Below are 23,021 nucleotides of genomic sequence, written 5' to 3' on the forward strand. Positions count from 1 at the left end.
CATCAGAAGTTCACTGAGGCTTTTTGTGGATGATGCTGTGGTGTATCAAGAGGTTGTAACAATGGAAAATTGTACTGAAATGCAGCAGTATCTGCAACAAATTGACACATGGTGCAGGGAATGGCAATTGAATCTCAATGCAGACAAGTGTAATGTGCTGCGAATACATAGAAAGAAAAATCCTTTATCATTTAGCTACAATATAGCAGGTCAGCAACTGGAAGCAGTTAATTCCATACATTATCTGGGAGTAGGGATTAGGAATGATTTAAAATGGAATGACAACATAAAATTAATCATCGGTAAAGCAGATGCCAGACTGATATTCATTGGAAGAATCCTAAGGAAATGCAATCCGAAAACAAAGGAAGTAGGTTACATTACACTTGTTCACTCACTGCTTGAATACTGCTCAGCAGTGTGGGATCTGTACCAGATAGGGTTGATAGAAGAGATAGAGAAGGTCCAATGGAGAGCAGCGCGCTTAGTTACAGGATCATTTAGTAATCGTGAAAGCGTTATGGAGATGATAGATAAACTCCAGTGGAAGACTCTGCAGGAGAGACACTCAGTAGCTTGGTATGGGCTTTTGTTGAAGTTTCGAGAACATACCTTCACCGAGGAGTCACTCAGTATTTTTCTCCCTCCTACGTATGTCTCGTGAAGAGACCATGAGGATAAAATCAGAGAGATTAGAGCCCACACAGAAGCATACCGACAATCCCTCTTTCCACAAACTGGAATAGAAGGGAGAACTAATAGAGGTACTCAAGGTACCCTCCGCCACACACCATCAGGTGGCTTGCGGAGTATGGATGTAGATGTAGATGTAGATGTAGACTCCAATTACACACACACTTTTGTGAATAGCCCAGAGGGCTGTCATTTTATAAAGGAGCGGTATACAGGCAACACCCAACAGAAGTCAATCAGTCATCATAATTACATGAGGATGAAAACAAGTCAGCTTGCCAAAGTATGACACTGTCTGGATGAAAACAGCCAAATATATACACAAGAAGAGTTCAGAACTTGAAAGAGAGGATACTTTAATTTTATTTGGTGGGGAGCCCACTTCATGCTGGTTACATGAGTGATATGACATGGAATGGACCTCATGACCACTTGAAAGCATTGGGAATCCATTCTATTATATGATTACTCAATTTCCACCCAGAAGACATAGAAACTTGTCAGAGCTTAGTCTAAGGAGAGCACATTTTGGTTGATGATATCTCAGATGTGCTCATTAGGGCTGATGTCAAGTGATTTGTAGCATAACCCCAGCTCCCTCAAAGACTTGGAGAGCTCTTCGAACAATTCTGGCCTAATTATGGAGTAATACAATGGTATATTATCTAGCTGGAACTACAGAGCACCTATAAGATGCTGTAGCCCATAAAATGGATGAACATGGTCAAATATGGAGGTTTCTGTGTTGTTCACAGATGGGAGACAATGGTAGATATACACCGAAGAGCCAAAGAAACTGGTACATCAGCCTAATATCGTGTAGAGCCCCTGTCAGCATGCAGAAGTGGCACAGCATGATGTGACATGGACTCAACCAATGTCTGAAGTAGTGCTGGAGGGAATTGACATCATGAATCCTGCAAGGCTCTCCATAAATGGTGATCTATTCTGAACATCACATTACAAGGCAGCGCAGATATGCTCAATAATGTTCATGTCTGGGGAGTTTGGTGGTCAGTGGAAGTGTTTAAACTAGGAGGAGTGTTCCTGGATCCAGTCTGTAGCAATTCTGTAAGTGTGGAGTGTCAGTGCCCTGCTGGAATTGCCCAAGTCTGTCAGAATACACAATGGACATGAATGGATGCAGGTGATCTGACACGATGTGTATATGTCGTCTGTCAGAGTCATTCTAGATGTATCAGGGTTCCCATATCACTCCAACTGCACATGCCCCACACCATTGCAGAGCTTCCACCAGCTTGAACAATCCCCTGCTGACATGCAGCATCCATGGATTCATGAGGTTGTTCCCATACCCGTACACATCCATCCACTCAATACAATTTGAAACAAAACTTGTCTGACCTGGCAACATGTTTCCAGTCATCAACACTACAATGTCAGTGTTGATGTGTGCAGGCAAGGCGTAATGCTTTGTGTCATGCAGTCATCAGGGGTACATGAGTGGGTTTTCAGCTCCAAAAGCCCATATCAATGATGTTTCATTGAATGGTTCATGCCCTGACACTTGCTGATGGCTCACCATTGAAATCTGCAGCAATTTGTGGAAGGGTTGCTTTCTGTCACTTTTAACAATTCTCTTCTATCCTTGTTGGTCTTGTTCTTGCACCATCTTTTTCCAGCCACAGCGATGTCAGAGATTTGATGTTTTAGCAGATTCCTGATATTCACAGTACATTCATGAAATGGCTGTACAGGAAAATACAAACTTCATCACTACTGGGGAGATGCTGTGTCCCATCGCTCATGCACCAACTATAACACCACATTCAGACTCACTTAAATCTTGATAACCTGCCATTGTAGCAGCAGTATCCGATCTAACAACTGCACCAGACGCTTGTTGTCTTATATAGGCATTGCTGACCACAGTGCCACATCCTGACTGCTTACATATCTTTGTACTTGAATATGCATGCCTATACCAGTTTCCTTGGCACTTTAGTGTATGATTGGCCCCATCTGATTCCCTGTGAACATCATTCACATGGGCATACTGGTGTCTCTTACTTGAACAGCGCCCAGATGTGTCACCTTGTCAGGTTGTAAACTCATCACCCGATGTCACCATGTGGCACTTCAGCCCAGGCAAACTTCTCCCATCCTTTGAGCATCAAATGATAATGATGCTAACATCTGTGCTACATAACACGTAATGTGTAGAAGTGCTGATATGGGGCAAAAAGATGGTTCTGTACAGTATGGCATCTCACTACCTATTCCTTTCCAGCACTGAATTAGTAAATGATATGCTGCTCAATCCCAAGACAGAAACATGGCAGGGTTCAGTGTTGATTCTAGCAGCCATGTTATAGTATCCTATGGGCACCATGGTTACTCTGCAAGATCACATTACTGCTAAGGATTATGTAATCATTGTAGCTGATCAGGTCCATCCCATGGTACAATGTTTGCTCCCCAATGGTGATTCTTTCTTTGAAGATGACAGAGTCCCTCTTCACACAGCTCAAATCACCCAGGACTGGCTTCCTGTGCACAAAGATGAACTGTTGACTTCCCACTAACCACCATGGTCACCAGATCTCAATAGTATTGAGTCTTTGTGGTCTACTTTGCAGGGAAGGGTGCGTGATCACTATCTACATCTATTATCATTACTTGAACTTGCCACAATTTTGCAGGAAGAATGGTATAAGATTCACTTGAAAACTATATAGGAGCTGTATTTAACCATTCTCAGATGACTGGAAGCTGTTTTGAATTCCAGAAATCTGCCTACACTGTATTAGGCATTGCAATGTGTTGTGTATGTGATGCTTCCATATTTTTGTCCACCTTCTGTACTTCCTTTGTTTTTAACAGAACACATTTCATCCAAAATTTTTAAACAGGCAATTCAGAAGAATAGATAAACAAGTGATATTTCTCCTGATATAATTTAAAAAACATTATTAATCTTTTGTCATTACTTTTATTTAAAACATACATTAGTAAGGTACCATAATCACATGATTTGTAAGTGTATGTTATGAGACTAATAAATTGCAATTCACAATTCACAATAGGCTATATGTGTGCTGTCCAGTGCAATAAATCAAAGTGTGCAGCAAGTCTGCAGTTTAAATATTTTCCGGTCTTTTGTTGTATCTTGTCTCACATAATGATTTTTCTGCCCTGCTCTGACATTAAAGCACCACAATACATTGCTTCAATTTCATGCATTTATCAGTTCTAGAGCTGGAGCATACCTGAGGATATTCTTTGTATAAATGGCAATTTGGCTAAGTTTGTAATTATTTTACATCTCAACAGGCTTTTTTTCATGTGGAGAGGTAACTGTAGATTTGTTTCTTGTGACTGTACATTTAAAAAAAGCAGTGAGGTGAGTGAGTGGTAATAATAGTGTAGTCTGGCATTTCAAAGATGTACGTTAGATGAGAGGTTGCAGATGAGAGGGCAATGAAGAATTTTAAAGGTGTAAATATCCATGAAGCCTTCTTACATGCAGGAATTGTAGTCCCCACACATTTGAAGCAAATGATAAAGAAAAAAGTCATTATAATGAGAAACTTCAAATGTATAGGTGGAAAATTTGCCCCAATAGTGACCTTACCAAATTCCTCTCCTGTCACACAGCCATATTTTTCTGAAACCTTAACTTGAATACCAAGCGAGGTGGCACAGTCGTTAGCACACTGGACTCTCATTCAGGAGGACGATGGTTCAATCCCACATCTGGCCATCCTCATTTAGATTTTCCATGATTTCCCTCAATTGCCCCAGGAAAATGCTGGGATGGTTCCTTTGAAAGGGCACGGCCGACTTCCTTCCCCATCCTTCCCTAATCCGATGAGACCGATGACCTCACTATTTGGTCTCTTCCCCCAAAACAACCCCAACCCTTAACTTCAATAAATCTTCAATGGAGGCACCATTTATCCTCCAATGTTGCAAATTTTATTCAAACATGTTGTTGGCCGTGTGAAATATTCACAGCTGCTCAAAATACATTGACAATATGCATAGCTACTCAAAGCCCACTGTCAGTTTTAAATCATCATGAATGGTTGCACATTGTAAATATGTTAACCGTCATTGTCACATTTTATCCACATTTATGTATGTTGTTATATTTCTAATTTCCTGTAACAGTTGATTGCAACTGCCATTCTATTCAATTTTTTGTGTTTACATTGTATTTGCAACGTGTTTACACTTGAAAACAGCTGCAGAAGCTGAAACTAGATGTTTATATATGACATAACCAAATGAGATCCTAATGAAATTTAGAGTATTGGTGAAAATAAATCACCTTTATTTAACTATGTTATGAAAAGGATAGATTCTTGCTCACCATAAAGAGGGCAAGATGAGTTGCAGACAGGTGCAATGAAAAGACTGTTACACACTGAGCTTTCAACCAAAGCCTTCTTTGGAAATAAAAGAAAAAACACACACATTCACACAAGAAGGCACCCCTCATGCACCAATCTACATCTACATCTACATCCATACTCTGCAAGCCACCTGATGGTGCGTGGGGGAGGGTACTTTGAGTACCTCTATCGGTTCTTTCTTCTGCTCCAGTCTTGTGTTGTTCATGGAAAGAAAGATTGTCGGTATGTCTCTGTGTGGGCTCTAATCTCTCTGATTGTATCCTCATGGTCTCTTCATGAGACATACGTAGGAGGGAGCAAAATACTGCGTGACTCCTCGGTGAAGGTGTGTTCTCGAAACTTCAACAAAAGCCCGTACTGAGCAACTGAGCATCTCTCTTGCAGAGTATTCCACTGGGTTTATCTATCATCTCTGTAATGCTTTAGCAATTACTAAATGATACTGTAATGAAGTGCGCTGCTCTCTGTTAGAACTTCTCAATCTCTTCTATCAACCCTATTTGGTATGGATCCCACACTGGTGAGCAGTATTCAAGCAGTGGGCGAACAAGTGTAATGTAACCTACTTCCTTTGTTTTCGGATTGCATTTCCTTAGCATTCTTCCAATGAATCTCAGTCTGGCATCTGCTTTACCGATGATTAATTTTATATTGTCATTCCATTTTAAATCATTCCTAATGCCTACTCCCAGATAATGTATGGAATTAACTGATTCCAGTTGCTGACCTGCTATATTGTAGCTAAATGATAAAGGATCTTTCTTTCTATGTATTCGCAGCACATTACATTTGTCTGCATTGACATTCAATTGCCATTCCCTGCACCATGTGTCAATTTGTTGCAGATACTGCAGCATTTCAGTACAATTTTCCATTGTTACAACCTCTCGATATACTACAGCATCATTTGCAAAAAGCCTCAGTGAACTTCCGATGTTATCCACAAGGTCATTCATGTATATTGTGATTAGCAACAGTCCTATGACACACCACTGCAGCACACCTGAAATCACTCATACTTTGGAAGACTTCTCTCCATTGAGAATGACATGCTGCATTCTGTTATCAAGGAACTCTTCAATCCAATCACACAATTGGTCTGATAGTCTGTATGCTCTTACTTTGTTCATTAAACGACTGTGGGGAACTGTATCAAATGCGTTGCAGAAGTCAAGAAACACGGCATCTACCTGGGAACCCGTGTCTATGGCCCTCTGAGTCTCGTGGCTGAATAGCGCGAGCTGGGTTTCACATGACCGTCTCTTTCGAAACCCATGCTGATTCCTACAGAGTGGATTTCTAGTCTCCAGAAAAGTCATTATACTCAAACATAATATGTGTTCCAAAGTTCTACAACTGATCAACGTTAGAGATATAGGTCTATAGTTCTGCACATCTGTTCGACGTCCCTTCTTGAAAACGGGGAGGACCTGTTCCCTTTTCCAATTTTTGGAACACTATGCTCTTATAGAGACCTGCGGTACACCGCTGCAAGAAGGGAGGCAAGTTCCTTCACATGCTCTGTGTAAAATCAAACAGGTATCCCATCAGGCCCAGCGGCCTTTCCTCTCTTGAGTGATTTTAATTGTTTTTCTATCCCTCTGTCATTATTTATTTATTGATTTATTTACTCATCAAGTTCCATAGGACCAAATTTAGGAGCAAATCTCCAAGGCCATGGAACTTGTCAGTACATGAAATTACTACATAAACATAACAACAGATAAAAATAAATGTTCATGAGCCTTGAAAAAGTCAGTCCATAAGTTTAAGTAAACATATCAGCGATACAATAAAAATTAGCTTAATTTTTCAAGGAACTCCTTGACAGAATAGAAGAAGTGACCCATGAGGAATCTCTTCACATTTGATTTGAAAGTGGGTGGATTACTTCTAACAAGGGAACCTCCCCATCGCACCCCCCTCAGATTTAGTTATAAGTTGGTACAGTGGATAGGCCTTGAAAAACTGAACACAGATCAATCGAGAAAACAGGAAGAAGTTGTGTGGAACTATGAAGAAATAAGCAAAATATACAAACTGAGTAGTCCATGGCAAGATAGGCAACACCAAGGATAGTGGGAGCTCAGGAGCGCCGTGGTCCCGTGGTTAGCGTGAGCAGCTGCGGAGCGAGAGGTGCTTGGTTCAGGTCTTCCCTCGAGTGAATAGCTTAATCTTTTATTTTCAGACAATTAGTATCTGACAATCTCTTATGCTCCTGAGCTCCCACTATCCTTGATGTTGCCTATCTTGCCATGGACTACTCAGTTTGTATATTTTGCTTATTTTTTTCATAGTTCCACACAACTTCTTCCTGTTTTCACGATTGATCTGTGTTCAGTTTTTCAGGGCCTATCCACTGGACCAAGTTATAACTAAATCTGCGGGGGGGGGGGGGGGCGATGGGGAGGTTACCTTGTAAGATGTTTGACTTCGAGTGGCAGCTTTTTGAAAATGGATGCAGCAGTATACTGCACATCTTTTTGCACAAGAGTTAAGGAAGTCCGATCCAAATGCAGATTTGATTTCTGCCGCGTATTAACCAAGTGAAAGCTGCTTATTCTTGGGAATAAACTAATATTGGTAACAAGATACAACAATAAGGAATATACTTATGGAGAGGCCAATGTCAAAATACCCAGATTCGTGAATAGAGGTCAACAAGAGGTTCCTGAACTAACACCACTTATTGCCCAAACCGCCCATTTCTGAGAAAAAAATATCCTTTTAGAATGAGAAGAGTTACCCCAAAATATAATATTGTATGGCAATAGTGAATGAAAATAAGCATAGTAGACTAATTTTTGTGTCAAACGATCACTCACTTCTGATACCATTCAAATAGTAAAAATGCCAGTATTAAGTCTTTGAACAATATCCCGAATGTGGGCTTTCCACAACAGCTTGTTATCTATCTGAACACCTAGAAATTTGAACTGTTCAGTTTCACTAATCATACGCCCATTCTGTGAAATTAAAAGTCCGGTTTGGTTGAATTGTGTGTTATAAACTGTAAAAACTGAGTCTTACTGTGATTTAGCGTTAGTTTATTTTCTACAAGCCATGAATTGAGGTCGTGTACTGCACTATTTGAAACAGAGCCAGTGCTGCACACAACATCCTTTACTACCAAGCTAGTGTCATCAGCAAACAGAAATATTTTATTGTTACCATAATACTAGAGGGCATATATATATATATATATATATATATATATATATATATATATATATATATATATATATATATATATGGAAATGGCAAAAAGAACACATTGACACCGGTGTGTCAGACCCACCATACTTGCTCCGGACACTGCGAGAGGGCAGTACAAGCAATGATCACATGCACGGCACAGCGGACACACTAGGAACCACGGTGTTGGCTGTCGAATGGCGCTAGCTGCGCAGCATTTGTGCACCGCCGCCGTCAGTGTCAGCCAGTTTGCCGTGGCATACGGAGCTCCATCGCAGTCTTTAACACTGGTAGCATTCCGCGACAGCGTGGACGTGAACCGTATGTGCAGTTGACGGACTTTGAGCGAGGGCGTATAGTGGGCATGCGGGAGGCCGGGTAAACGTACCGCCGAATTGCTCAACACGTGGGGCGTGAGGTCTCCACAGTACATCGATGTTGTCGCCAGTGGTCGGCGGAAGGTGCACGTGCCCGTCGACCTGGGACCGGACCGCAGCGACGCACGGATGAACGCCAAGACCGTAGGATCCTACGCAGTGCCATAGGGGACCGCACCGCCACTTCCCAGCAAATTAGGGACACTGTTGCTCCTGGGGTATCGGCAAGGACCATTCGCAACTGTCTCCATGAAGCTGGGCTACGGTCCCACACACCGTCAGGCCGTCTTCCGCTCACACCCCAACATCGTGCAGCCCGCCTCCAGTGGTGTCGCGACAAGCGTGAATGGAGGGACGAATGGAGACGTGTCGTCTTCAGCGATGAGAGTCGCTTCTGCCTTGGTGCCAATGATGGTCGTTTGCGTGTTTGGCGCCGTGCAGGTGAGCGCCACAATCAGGACTGCATACGACCGAGGCACACAGGACCAACACCCGGCATCATGGTGTGGAGAGCGATCTCCTACACTGGCCGTACACCACTGGTGATCGTCGAGGGGTCACTGAATAGTGCACGGTACATCCAAACCATCATCGAACCCATCGTTCTACCATTCCTAGACCGGCAAGGGAACTTGCTGTTCCAACAGGACAATGCACGTCCGCATGTATCCCGTGCCACCCAACGTGCTCTAGAAGGTGTAAGTCAACTACCCTGGCCAGCAAGATCTCCGGATCTGTCCCCCATTGAGCATGTTTGGGACTGGATGAAGCGTCGTCTCACGCGGTCTGCACGTCCAGCACGAACGCTGGTCCAACTGAGGTGCCAGGTGGAAATGCCATGGCAGGCCGTTCCACAGGACTACATCCAGCATCTCTACGATCGTCTCCATGGGAGAATAGCAGCCTGCATTGCTGCGAAAGGTGGATATACACTGTACTAGTGCCGACATTGTGCATGCTCTGTTGCCTGTGTCTATGTGCCTGTGGTTCTGTCAGTGTGATCATGTGATGTATCTGACCCCAGGAATGTGTCAATAAAGTTTCCCCTTCCTGGGACAATGAATTCACGGTGTTCTTATTTCAATTTCCAGGAGTGTATATATATACACATAAGGAACAGGAGTGGCCCCAATACTGATCCCTGGGGCGCCCCCCACTTGACAGTACTCCACTCAGACCCCACATCACAGCCATTTTCAACATTGTGAATAATGACCTTTTGCTACCTGTTGCTAAAGTAAGAGGTGAACCAATTGTGAGCTACCCCGTATTCCGTAATGGTCCAACTTCTAGCGCAGTATTTTGTGATCAACACAATCAAATGCCATAGTTAAATCAAAAAATATTCCAAGCATTTGAAACCTTTTGTTTAACCCATCCAGTACCTCACAGAGATAAGAGAATATATCATTTTCAGTTGTTAAACGACTTCTAAAGCCGAACTGTACATTTGATAGCAAATCGTGTGATATAAACTGAGCAATTATCCTCACATACATAGCATTTTCAATAACTTTTGCAAACACTGATGGCATAGAAATAGGTCTAAAATTACCTGCATTATCCCTTTCTCACTTTTTATAAAGTGGCTATATTACTGAGTACTTTAATCATTCAGGAAACTGACCATTCCTAAAGGAAAAATTACAAATATGGCTAAATACAGGGCTAACATGTGCAGCACAGTACTTTAATATTCTGCTAGATGCTAGACACTCCATCATAACCATGAGAGTCCTTAATCTTCAGTCATTTAATTATTGACTCAATTTCCCTCTCATCTGTATCACAGAGGAGTATTTCAGACATCAATCTCGGAAAGGCATTTGCCAAGAAAGTTATATGATTTCCTGTAGAAACTAAATTTTTATTTAATTCACCAGCAATGCTCAGAAAATGATTGTTAAATGATGTACATACAGGGCTATTACACATGATTGAAGCGATTTCATAAGTTCACTGTAGCTCCATTTATTGACATATGGTCACGACACACTACAGATATGTAGAAAAACTCATAAAGTTTTGTTCGGCTGAAGCCGCACTTCAGGTTTCTGCTGCCAGAGCGCTCGAGAGCGCAGTGAGACAAAATGGCGACAGGAGCTGAGAAAGTGTATGTCGTGCTTGAAATGCACTCACATCAGTCAGTCATAACAGTGCAACGACACTTCAGGACAAAGTTCAACAAAGATCCACCAACTGCTAACTCCATTTGGCGATGGTATGCACTGTTTAAAGCTTCTGGATGCCTCTGTAAGGGGAAATCAACGGGTCGGCCTGCAGTGAGCGAAGAAACAGTTGAACGTGTGCGGGCAAGTTTCACGCGAGCCCGCGGAAGTCGACGAATAAAGCAATTAGGGAGCTAAACGTACCACAGCCGACGGTTTGGAAAATCTTACGGAAAAAGCTAAAGCAGAAGCCTTACCGTTTACAATTGCTACAACCCCTGACACCTGATGACAAAGTCAAACGCTTTGAATTTTCGGCGCGGTTGCAACAGCTCATGGAAGAGGACGCATTCAGTGCGAAACTTGTTTTCAGTGATGAAGCAACATTTTTTCTTAATGGTGAAGTGAACAAACACAATGTGCGAATCTGGGCGGTAGAGAATCCTCACGCATTCGTGCAGCAAATTCACAATTCACCAAAAGTTAACGTGTTTTGTGCAATCTCACGGTTTAAAGTTTATGGCCCCTTTTTCTTCTGCAAAAAAAACGTTACAGGACACGTGTATCTGGACATGCTGGAAAATTGACTCATGCCACAACTGGAGACCGACAGCGCCGACTTCATCTTTCAACAGGATGGTGCTCCATCGCACTTCCATCATGATGTTCGGCATTTCTTAAACAGGAGATTGGAAAACCGATGGATCGGTCGTGGTGGAGATCATGATCAGCAATTCATGTCATGGCCTCCATGCTCTCCCAACTTAACCCCATGCAATTTCTTTCTGTGGGGTTATGTGAAAGATTCAGTGTTTAAACCTCCTCTACCAAGAAACGTGCCAGAACTGCGAGCTTGCATCAATGATGCTTTTGAACTCATTGATGGGGACATGCTGCGCTGAGTGTGGGAGGAACTTGATTATCGGCTTGATGTCTGCTGAATCACTAAAGGGGCGCATATCGAACATTTGTGAATGCCTAAAAAAACTTTTTGAGTTTTTGTATGTGTGTGCAAAGCATTGTGAAAATATGTCAAATAATAAAGTTATTGTAGAGCTGTGAAATCGCTTCAATCATTTGTAATAACCCTGTATATCTGACTTATCAGTAACAGAAATGTTTTTACTGCAAATTCACTTTATATCGTCGACCTTGTGCTGCTGACCTGACACTTCCTTCACAACTGATCATATGGTTTTAATTTTATCCTGTGAATTAGCTATTCTATTTTCATACCACATACTCTTTCCTTCCTGATAGCATTTTTAAGCACCTTACAATACTGTTTGCAATGGGCTACTGTAGCTTGAGTGTGACTACTTCTAACATTCTGATATAATTCCCACTTTGTTCTACATTATCCTTATCCCACTAGTCAGCCACCCAGGCTTCCCATTATTGCTAGTGCCCCATTTAGAATGTTCTAACGGAAAGCAACTCTCAACTATCATCTATTTTGATATCTACCATTTTGTCATCTGTGCGACAATCAAGAGAAGGAACTACAGTGCAGTCTTCCTCTGTGAAACAGCTTTGGAAAAAGACATTTAGTATTTTGGCCTTTAGTCTGTCATCCTCTGTTTCAGTACCATTTTGGTCACAGAGCATCTGGACATTTTGTTTTGATACACCTACCACTTTGACATCAGACCAAAATTTCTTAAAATTTTCTGCCAAGTCAGTACATAGAACTTTACTTTCGAATTCACTGAATGCTTCTCGCATAGCCCTCCTCACACTACATTTCCCTTCGTGTAATTTTTGTTTGTCTGCAAGTCTTTGGCTATGTTTATGTTTTCTGTGAAGTTCCCTTTCCTTCTGCAGCAGTTTCCTAACTCGGTTGTTGTACCACGGTGACTCTTTTCCATCTCTTATGATCTTGCTTGGCACATACTTATCTAATGCATATTGTACAATGGTTTTGAACTTTGTCTGCTGATCCTCAACACTATCTGTACTTGAGACTAAACTTTTGTGTTGAGCCATCAAGTACTCTGAAACCTGCTAAACAGAAAAATCTTCCTACCTTTTTTAATATTTCTATTTATGGCTGAAATCATCACTGCAGTAACTACTTTATGATTGCTGATTCCCTGTTCTGCATTAACTGTTTCAAATACTCCAAGGCAGCACCCTGAAGATGGCTGATCACAGCCATCAACACATTCAGCTGTTCGTGAACAGTGGCCAGCTCCTCCTGCATCCATACACAGCAGTCACACATCCTATCCATCCTAAGAAATCAACAATTCACTGTATAGAGACAATCAACTTTTAACTAGATGGCTAATTCACTAAAGGCAGCTGCTAGCAGACTGAATTTTGGTTACTAGACACTTCTTGTTGGAAACAATGAAAATAAGCAGTACCTGTCTCTGGAGTGTATTCAAAACAAACATGAAATCTATGGAACACTATTATTAGTACTCGAAAATTAAAGCTTCCTAAAAGAAAAAAACACACAGAAAAAGAAGTGACAACTAAGAAAAACACAGTTAATACTTAAATTTACGTAGTTTGCTGTACAGCAGATGTGAAGCAGACAGCAGTTACAACAACAATGACTGCTGTCTCTGGCCAGATTGGCCTGCTTGTATGATTGTGTGTGTATTTTCCTTTATTTCCAAAGAAGGCTTGGCAAAAAGCTCAATCTGTAAATATCTTTTCTTCGTGCCTATCTGCAACGTGATGTGTCATCCTTATGGTGAGTAGCAATCTATCCTTTTCATAATATTGTTGATATACCAAACTGGTCTTCTGATTGTTTGATTTCTCTGTCATTTAATGAATTTATGGCTGCAGTGCCCAGTATGAAGAAGATGTTTGTATAAATATACCTCTTTTCCTTGAAAAACCTTACAGGCGAAGATGTGATTGCAACAAATATACAGGGTGTTCTATTTGTTTTGACAAGCCCACACAACTTTTTGTTCAAAAGAAAAAATAATCATACCAAGCGAATGTTGTTTAGTTACCAGTGAGACATTAACCAGTGTGATGAACTGTCTTCTAACTTTGTATGTTACAAAGATATAAACAGGAGTACTTGTGTACATTTTGTATTCAGTACTCCAATTTCTCTACTCAAGACCTACTTAAAAATGTATCAGAGTGTACCACTCCTTAAACATGACAGTATTAAAAATAATCTAAAACTATTACTTTTCTGTACTAGCACACAGTTTTTACAGAAAACAAATGGAAACGCAAAGGAAACACACACTGATCATTCAGTCAACCATTTCCAGTTGTAAGCTTGCCTGAGTGTACACCAGCTAATAGAAGATAAAAATGCAGCTCACTTGAGGTGGTCAAGATAAATTGGACTGAATAACCAGTATACATTTTCCTTGTGTTTTCATTTGTTTACTGTGAACACCAGCAAATGGTTACATTAACCTGGATACCTGCACTGTGTCAAAGTCAATTCTGTGTTATGTTTTTAATACTCTGCATACACTGATATAATTCTGAACATGTGTCTGAATATTAAGGTACAAATAATCGTCTGTTTCACTGAAGGTTGGCTAAACCTATTTGCATTTTTCATGTAAAGGGCAGTTAAATGAAAATGAGAGAGATGGAAAAAGTACGTGAACTGTTTATTATTTCAAAAATAATCAACATAACTGTTAATACATTTATTCCACTGTAGTACAACATGATAAATGCCTTCATGGAAAAATTTTTGCAGTTGTGTGTGGAACCATGATTGTAACCAGGTGTGCACCTCTTCAACAGAAGCAAATCAATGGCCATAAATGCCTTTCTTCTGGGCTCCAAAAATATGGGGATCACATGGGAAGAGACTGGGGCTGAACTGAGGATGTGTAATGGCTTCCCAGCAAAACTTCTGCAGTGAAGTCAAAACAACCTTGGCAACATGTGGGCCTACTCACTTGTTATTGAGGTTGTTCTGACTATGCTTCAGAAGTTTTGCTTAGAAGTTACATGTCCTCCTTACAGTCCTGTCCTTTCCTCATGCAATTTTCATAATTTTGGAGCCCTGAAGAAAGACATTTGTGGCTACCACTTTGTTTAGCTTGAAGAGGTGAACTCCTTGGTACAATCACACTTCTGCAGACAACTGCAAACACTTTTCCATGAAGGCATTGACCATCTTGTCTCACTTACTTACTTGCTTACTTACTCACTGGTCATACCGGACTCGAGAGTCCATTACTGCAGCAACGTATTTTCGCCATCTGTCCCTGTCTTGGGCTATTTCCTTCCATTCACCTTCAATACCTAGGCTCTTCAAATCAGCCTTCACATTTTCCTCCCATCTACGCCTCAGTCTCCCCACAGCACGTTTTCCTTCTAGCTGCCCTACCAGTACTCTGCGCGCTGCCCTGCCCTCATCCATTCGAGCTACGTGACCCGCCCATCGCAGCCTACGTGATTTAATAATACTGATTATGTCAGGGCTTGAATAGAGTTCGTGAACCTCTTCGTTATGCAGTTTTCGCCACTCTCCGCTAATGCCATCCCTTTTTGCTCCAAAAATTTTCCTCAAAATTTTGTTTTCAAATACTCGAAATGGCTTTTCATTTTGCACAGTGAGAGACCAAGTCTCACACCCATACAGCATAACTGGTAGAATAATAGTTTTGTATATTCTAATCTTTAAATTCCTAGACAATATCCGTGATGAAAGTGATCTATTCAGTGAGAAGTAGCACGCATTTCCCGCCCGTAATCTCTTCTTCAGTTCGGATTCAATCTCATTTCTCACAGTGATGTCCACGCCTAGATACTTAAATGTGTTCACTTTTTCAAACTGCATGTCTCCAACTCTTAACATTTCCTGATCTACTGCTGTTGGCATTCTAGTAGTAACCAGGTATTTAGTTTTGTCTTTACTTATCCTTAGACCTACATCTTCACTAGCCTTGTTTAACGCATTCGCATTTGCTGTTACAGATTCTTTCCTATCGCTAATGATGTTTAGATCATCTGCATATCCTAATATCTTAATATTTCCATTTAACTCCACACCCTCTGAATTATCTGCTGCCATTCGTACAATATATTCTAGGACTAAATTAAAAAGTAGCGGAGACAGGGCATCTCCCTGCTTAAGTCCGTTCTTTATTACAAATTCTTCTGACTTCAATTTCCCCATGTGTACTCTACCTTTTGTGTTTTTCAAGCTCGCTTCTATAAGTCTAACATACTTCTTTGGTATTCCAAGTTCCAAAAGAATTTGGTACAATTTTGACTGAAATACTGAATCATATGCTTTTGTAAAATCTATGAAGTGATTATGAACTGGTTTATTGTATTCTCATTTCTTTTCCAAAATTTGACGCAGGGTGAATATTTGGTCTATAGTTGATCTGTTCCTCCGAAAGCCGGCTTGGTAATCCCACACAATTTCATCTGCATATGGTGTAAGGCTGCTTAGCAGAATATTCGAGAAAATTTTGGAACATACTGGTAATAGCGATATCCCTGTATAATTACTACAATCCAATTTGCCACCTTTCTTAAAAATTGGGATCAGAATCGACTCCTGCCACTCTTCAGGTACCATCTCTGAGTTCCATACTTTAGTTAGCACCTTTGTGAACTACTTCCACCAAAGGCCTTGAAGCCCTTCCTATACCCATTTATGTCCAGGTAAAGTTCCCTAATGTTTTTTGTTTTACTGTTTGTTTCCATTTTTGTAACTTGATTGTTCAAATAATCCTTCTTCTTTGCCTGTAGCCTACGACCAACTTCCCTTCTCAAGTTCAAGAACTCCTCTCGTTTTCTGTCTCCCATTCTATCCCAATCTAATCGCGCTTTTCTCCTTTCCTCTACCAATTTCTTGCTTTCCTCATCAAACCACGGTTTCCTCCTGTTCTTCTTAATTTTACCTATTGTGACCTTCGCTGCCTCTTTGATATTATTCCTCACAGTGATCCACTGTTTATTTACATCCTCGTCTTGATCTTCGTGTGTCCTGAGATCATCAAACCTTTTTGTAATTTCTACCATGTACCTTCTTCTAAAGTTTTCATCATTTAGCTTGTCAGTGTCGAACCTAACAAGTTCTGCATTGTGACACCTTGATGTTGCTGTAGATAGCCGTTGGTGAACTTTGGCAACTACAAGAAAATGATCAGAATCACAGTCTGCTCCCCTGAAAGTCCTAACATTTTCTATACTAGTGTGCCATCTCCGATCTACAAGAACATGATCAATTTGGTTTCAGGTGTGTCCATCAGGAGAGACCCAAGTTGCTTTATGAATGTCCTTCCTCTTGAAATATGTGTTCTCAACAATCATGTCTTTTGAAACAGCAAAATTAACCACCCTTGTGCCATTATCATTCAAAATGTTATGCAAACTTTCTTTCCCAATTGTAGGCCGGAATGCTTCCTCCTTCCTTATCTTTGCATTAAAATCACCTATGATTAATTTTGTATCATACGAGGAGAACTCATCCCACAGTTGATCTAGTTCTTCATAAAAGCTGTCTTTAACAACCTCTTCAGTGTCCTCCGTTGGTGCGTGTACATTAATTACTACTAGTCTATTCCACCTGCCGGACAACACTATAACTGATAGTTGGTCACTAATGAACCTTATATCTCTGATTGCGTGAAGCACTTTTCCCTGTATTGCGAAACCTGTTCCAAAACTGTGAGCTTCCGCACCTCTATAGAAAAATGTATAGTTACCCCTCTTTATGCTACCCGCCCCCTGCCACCGAGTTTCTTGAATAGCTGTAATGTCTACATCATATCTATCTAATTCGTCTAATAATGTCTGGAATCTTCCTGGCCTGTTCAAACTTTTAACGTTCCATGTTCCCAACCTGAAAGTTCATTTCGGCCTGAATCTCTTCGAAGTAGGTTCCGCCCGGAGATCCGAATGGGAACCTAGTTTACCTCCGGAATATTTTACTTCAAAGGGACCCATGGCCATTAATGTTGCTGATTCTTGATGAATAGATTTGCTAGGAAGAGAAGAAGAAACAGGGATGATTCATCACGCCATCGCCTGCATGAACACAAGAACTAAACACAAAAAAACAAATAGCAGTAGAAAATGATTACACTACCCATATGGTAGGCAAGTTAAACCAAAAACATGCAAACAGTACAAAAATGAACCCACCACACACACACACACAAATCCTTACCCAGCACAGAACAACAAAAAACACAAACAATGACCACACACAAGCCACAAAAGAGCAACAACACACACACAAAACAAAATGGCACATACTCACCTACAATAACAAGATTGTTCACAGAATAGGCAACATATTAAAGAAACAGGGACTCCAAATAGGATACCGGATGGAGAACACAAGACAGAAAAAGACCAGAACACAAGAAACACCCCTGGATAAATTTAACAGGTCAGGAATATATGAACTCACATGCAACACTTGCCAGTCAGTATACATAGGACAAACATGCAGATGCTTCAAAACAAGATATTCAGAACATCTCAGAGCTTTAAAAAGCAACAGCTCCCATAGCACATTTGCTGACCACCTTATAGCCAACAACCACCACCCAACCACAATAGAAACAGACTTAGAATGCTAAAACCCAGCCACAGCCTATACAGCAAACTGACCATTGAGGAAAACTTCCATATAAAGAAGGCAATAGTGGAAGGAAAACAGGTCTTAAACGAATACACTACACTCTGCAAGGGCACACTATTTAACACATTAAAAGGAACTTTACAAATGAAAACAGCACAAACAGATAAAGCCTACACACACACACACACACACACACACACACACACACACAGACACACACACGTACGAAAAATAAATACACTAAAATCTGCAAAGACGCACCATTTGCACACAAATAGGAATACCATATAAAAGACAACAAGGACAGCTAAGAAACACACACAAAGATAAAATGCAAATAAAATTCAAATTTGGCGCCAAACTCTCTGGAAAACAAATGAACACTGACTGGGCTGGGACACACAACAAAACACAATCACACTGTGTTCTGGTGTAGTGAAAAGCGTTTTACTACGTAATTTGTGAAAAATACTTGCTATAGTTACGTATGCATCACAACATCTCAGCATGATGCGGAGAATGGAAGTGCTTGTCACACGAAAACGTAAGTAAGTACGAAAATAGGCGCGAAAAACTAAATTACACTCTAGAATATAGGTTAACTCTCAGCAAAAAACTTTCTCATCAACATGGTTTGGTTGCAGATGACAAGCTACCTGTAATAATTAACGCAAGAGTGGTCCAGTAAATTCATGCTCACCAAATGTAAAGGTATTTACAAAAAGAAACGATCTGTTGTTTGAACTAAAAATGCACTTAATTTTATAATCATGTAACAAAAATGTTCACATTGCAGAATAAATAAAAACGAAAACCCACAGATGATGGCACAGTGGTGCCGAAACATGTTTGGGTACTGAGAAAAACGGTGTTTTGCGTAACAGGCGGACCTCAAATCCCAAAAATGTTAACTGCAAACACGGCCAATACAAGGAGCTGCAAACCAAAGATGGATATGACTTTTTCATTCTACTTTCAATCAATTGGGACTTTTTAAAACAGCTTAGTAATTGGTACTACATTATAAATCTATGTTTAAATAAATTAACAATTACTTTTCTGTTTAAATTTATTGAAGCTCTTCTCCTTTTCCTGTTGGTTTACACCCACCACCGATAATTCTATTTTGGTAATGCTGAGGTGACATGAGGACAAATCATATAAGATACATTTTTTTAATTGTTTAGTGATTTACTCACTTGCTTTTAAACCATATACTGTAACTTATTGGAAGTATTTTCTTAGCAAGAAAAATGTTTCATCATTAATTAATTTTCTTTGAATTTTTTTAGTTAATATAGTTTCATAATATGAATCATCCTTGCAAATACTGTATGTCACACTTTGGAACACTCCACTTGTCACCCAGTATTATCCTGGTCTTGAATGTATCAATCAGCTTCTTCGCCAAGGCCATGACTTCCTAAAATCATGGACTGAAGTGTGATCCATTCTGTGTGAGATTTTGCCAGCCACACCTAGAATAGCTTTTCGTCACCTGGTCTCCGCAATATCCTTGTCAGACCCTATGCTCCTTCTGCACCCATCTCCCTACCCTGTGGCTCCTACTCCTGTGACTGTCCCCGCTGCACGATTTGCCCTACGCACCCTCCTACCACCACCTATTCCCACCATGTAACTGGCAAAAATATACTATCACAGGGCGAGCCACCTGTGAAACAACACATGCCATATACCAGATGTTGTTTAAACACTCTTCAGCCTTATACAGTGGTATGACTACTACCCAGTTATCAGTCAGGATGAATAGACACAGGCAGAGGGGGTATACAGGCAACAAACAATATCCTGTTGCAGAGTGTGCTGTACAACATGACAGTCGTGATCTCTGCGCCTGTTGCACCACACAGGTACCAGTTTCTCAGAACTCCACAGGTGGGAACTAGCAGTACATGTCCTTGGTTGTCGCAACCCACCTGGTCTTAATTTACATTAATTCCTTCCATCTCAGCATTTCTTTCCTGTAACTTGTCCTTTCTTCACTCCATTTTAGTTTTCTACATCTTCCATTTTCTGGCTTGTTTATTTTTTGCTGTCCTGCCTGCCACCTCTGTTACATACAGTGCACTTAGCTTTTCACTTTTGTTAAGGCATGCATGATGTTTTCGTAGTAATCTCTGTCTTGTGTATTACCCTGTCTTCCATCTTTAAGCTCCCAGATTTTCAAATCTTGCCCGTTACAGTCCCCAACAATCAGTCTTTCTTTCTCATCACGTCCTGTAAGTCTACCCTGACCCGAGGTTCTGGGTGACTTTTCTGAACTATACCCGTTTCCCTACATCTCTGCAGTCCTTTTCCTTCACCCCTCTTCCTTCCTCTCCAACTCTTCTGCCATAAAATGGAGCCACTGGCCCCGAAAGCTTGTAAAAGTTAAATCCTGTGTGTGTGTGAGGCAATAACAGAGTTCAGTCAACTGTAATAACCGACTCATAGAGGGATGATCAACAAAAATATAATAAGTTGTCTGGGTAAGAATTTTAACAAGGAAAGCCTGGAAACCTAGATGGAGATGTATCGGGCTTAATGCTTTCATCAGACAAATATGAGGTCACAAGCATTAAGAAATGAGTAATGACTAAATCATGAAAGGATTCCCAGCAAAAAAGTCATCTTGGTAACAATTTTAACAATTACAGTCTGGAAACCTAGGCAGAGATGTACAGTGCTTGAAACTTTAGCGATATCAGTATGAGGTGACGAGCATTAAGAAACCAATAATTTCAAGCTGGCTGGTTGCAAATTGTGGGTAAAAATGTGACATGATCACGTACCATCTATAAGCAAACAACCACAACACAGTATAAAGATGCCACCAGTTGACGAGCAGGACGGAGTTGATTCAAGAGTTCCTGACAGCAGATGAGTCTTGGGTGACCATCAACTGACAGCAGAGAATTATGCAAGGGAAATACGTGTATTCAATTAAGCTTGTCCCCTAAGAAAGACTTGCATTCTTGCCTGTACGTATCTGTGGGTAGTTTGTCTATCATGGCTTACTTGTAGCTATGACTATTGTCATTTACAGTGTGATGTATACAGGACCTGAGGGTTCAATTTGAGCAATAAGAAACTGGCTCCCTTTCATGATTCTAGTCTAAGTGATAGGGCAGGCAGGCTATTTGTTCTGGTAATTTGAGTGTCTAGTAAGCCTCATCTATGTTCTCCACTCATTAAAATTGTGACCCAGTGACTGTGCTCTTCAGCATGTTCACGTAAGCTCAGGAAGAAGCAATAAAATCAGACCAAGGTACCAAACCAGAAGCTCATTTCTTCATTTGTACCTCCCTAGCCTTATACCCGAGTTTGTATGCTGTCTCCAACCATAGAGACCTGATAAACTTCAGCTAAACCCTGAACCCTGTTGTCAACTTATTCCTTTGCATGAAGCCTGTAGTGTGCCAAAGCATTGGTGGATCTGAAAAATCCCACACCACTTGCTGTCTAACTGAGGGATTCATGTATGTATGTTGCAACCTCCATCAGGGTACAACACAACAATAATGCTTTAACAATGGCAAATTGATTGAATGTGTCTGCTCAGAACTGAATATGCTGGTCTGCATTGACGGTTTTCATTTGGTTGCTCCCACATACTGGTTTCACTCAAAAGACTGAATGTTTAGTCCAATCAATTCGTAAAGCTACAACCGACTGATTAAATTGTTTTCATTTGTTTGCTCACATAGAGTAGTTTTGCTCAAAATAATGAATGAATAATTCTGCTGACACGTGAAACTACAACCAAATTAGATGACTGTTTTCCAGTAACCAACTGAATCAATTGTTTTTTCACTTGGTTGTTCCTGTCACTAGGTCTTCCAATGCTGCAGTAGTCCAATGTGGTCTGACTACACAAATAAATAAAGTTTATAAAATTTCACTTTTGTTTATAAACTACTCTTTATAGCACAGTCACACCAGTATGTAGTCACACATACAAGTATGGTTGTACTACAAGCATTACTCTGAGACAGCAAGAGTCTCAATTAGTTTTTTGACATTTAGCTGGATGGAATGGTTTGTCCTCTTCTATCTTGTCAGCAAGTGATGCATTTTTACTAATGTGACATGCTGTCTCATACAATCGGTGCTTTAATTACTATCAAGAAATTTGTAACTCCATGAATCATGATTTACCAGTCTGTGCGAGTTGACTGAAGCGTCCAATCCCACCCGTCGGCTTTGACCTGTGACATAAGGCTGTTGTTGTGTATGACGTCACGATGGCGCGGAATTTAGTTAGTGAGAGAGGCGTGTTTGTAGGTGTCGTTTTGATGCAATCGGTGGTGCTCTCTGGTGGTGTGTTAGGTGATGTTTTTGGTTTAGTTTGCGAGTGTGGCGTCGTGTGAATTTTGGTAAATTGCTTTTTTATGTCTTTGGTAGGTATGGATATGACTGACAGGGTCAACAGTTTTTGGTTGTCAGCTACGATGGGGGACAGTGCGTTGTCTCTAATAAAATTTCTTCAACTATTCGGATTTTTGGATGAAGTCATGAAGTGTTCGGTATGCTGTGAAGAAATGAGGCTTACTTAAAGTTCCGGCGTCTCGGACTAGGAACGGCTGTATGTGGAGATGTTGTAAGGATAACAGGTCAAGGGAAGTGTTCGATCCCAATGTGTGGCTGGGAATGTTGG

General features: G+C 40.8%; 1 long non-coding RNA gene across 1 annotated transcript; it reads left to right on the top strand.

Annotated features, from left to right (window-relative positions):
* The first annotated feature begins 18,774 nt into the window (after window positions 1-18,774).
* LOC126470585 (uncharacterized) lies at window positions 18,775-19,432 on the top strand. Its single transcript, XR_007586253.1, has 3 exons — window positions 18,775-18,908; window positions 19,009-19,075; window positions 19,161-19,432. It is a non-coding gene; the product is annotated as an uncharacterized LOC126470585 (long non-coding RNA).
* Window positions 19,433-23,021: the final 3,589 nt, after the last annotated feature.

Source organism: Schistocerca serialis, chromosome 3, assembly GCF_023864345.2.
Source record: "Schistocerca serialis cubense isolate TAMUIC-IGC-003099 chromosome 3, iqSchSeri2.2, whole genome shotgun sequence".
Classification (NCBI taxonomy): Eukaryota; Metazoa; Arthropoda; class Insecta; order Orthoptera; family Acrididae; genus Schistocerca; species Schistocerca serialis.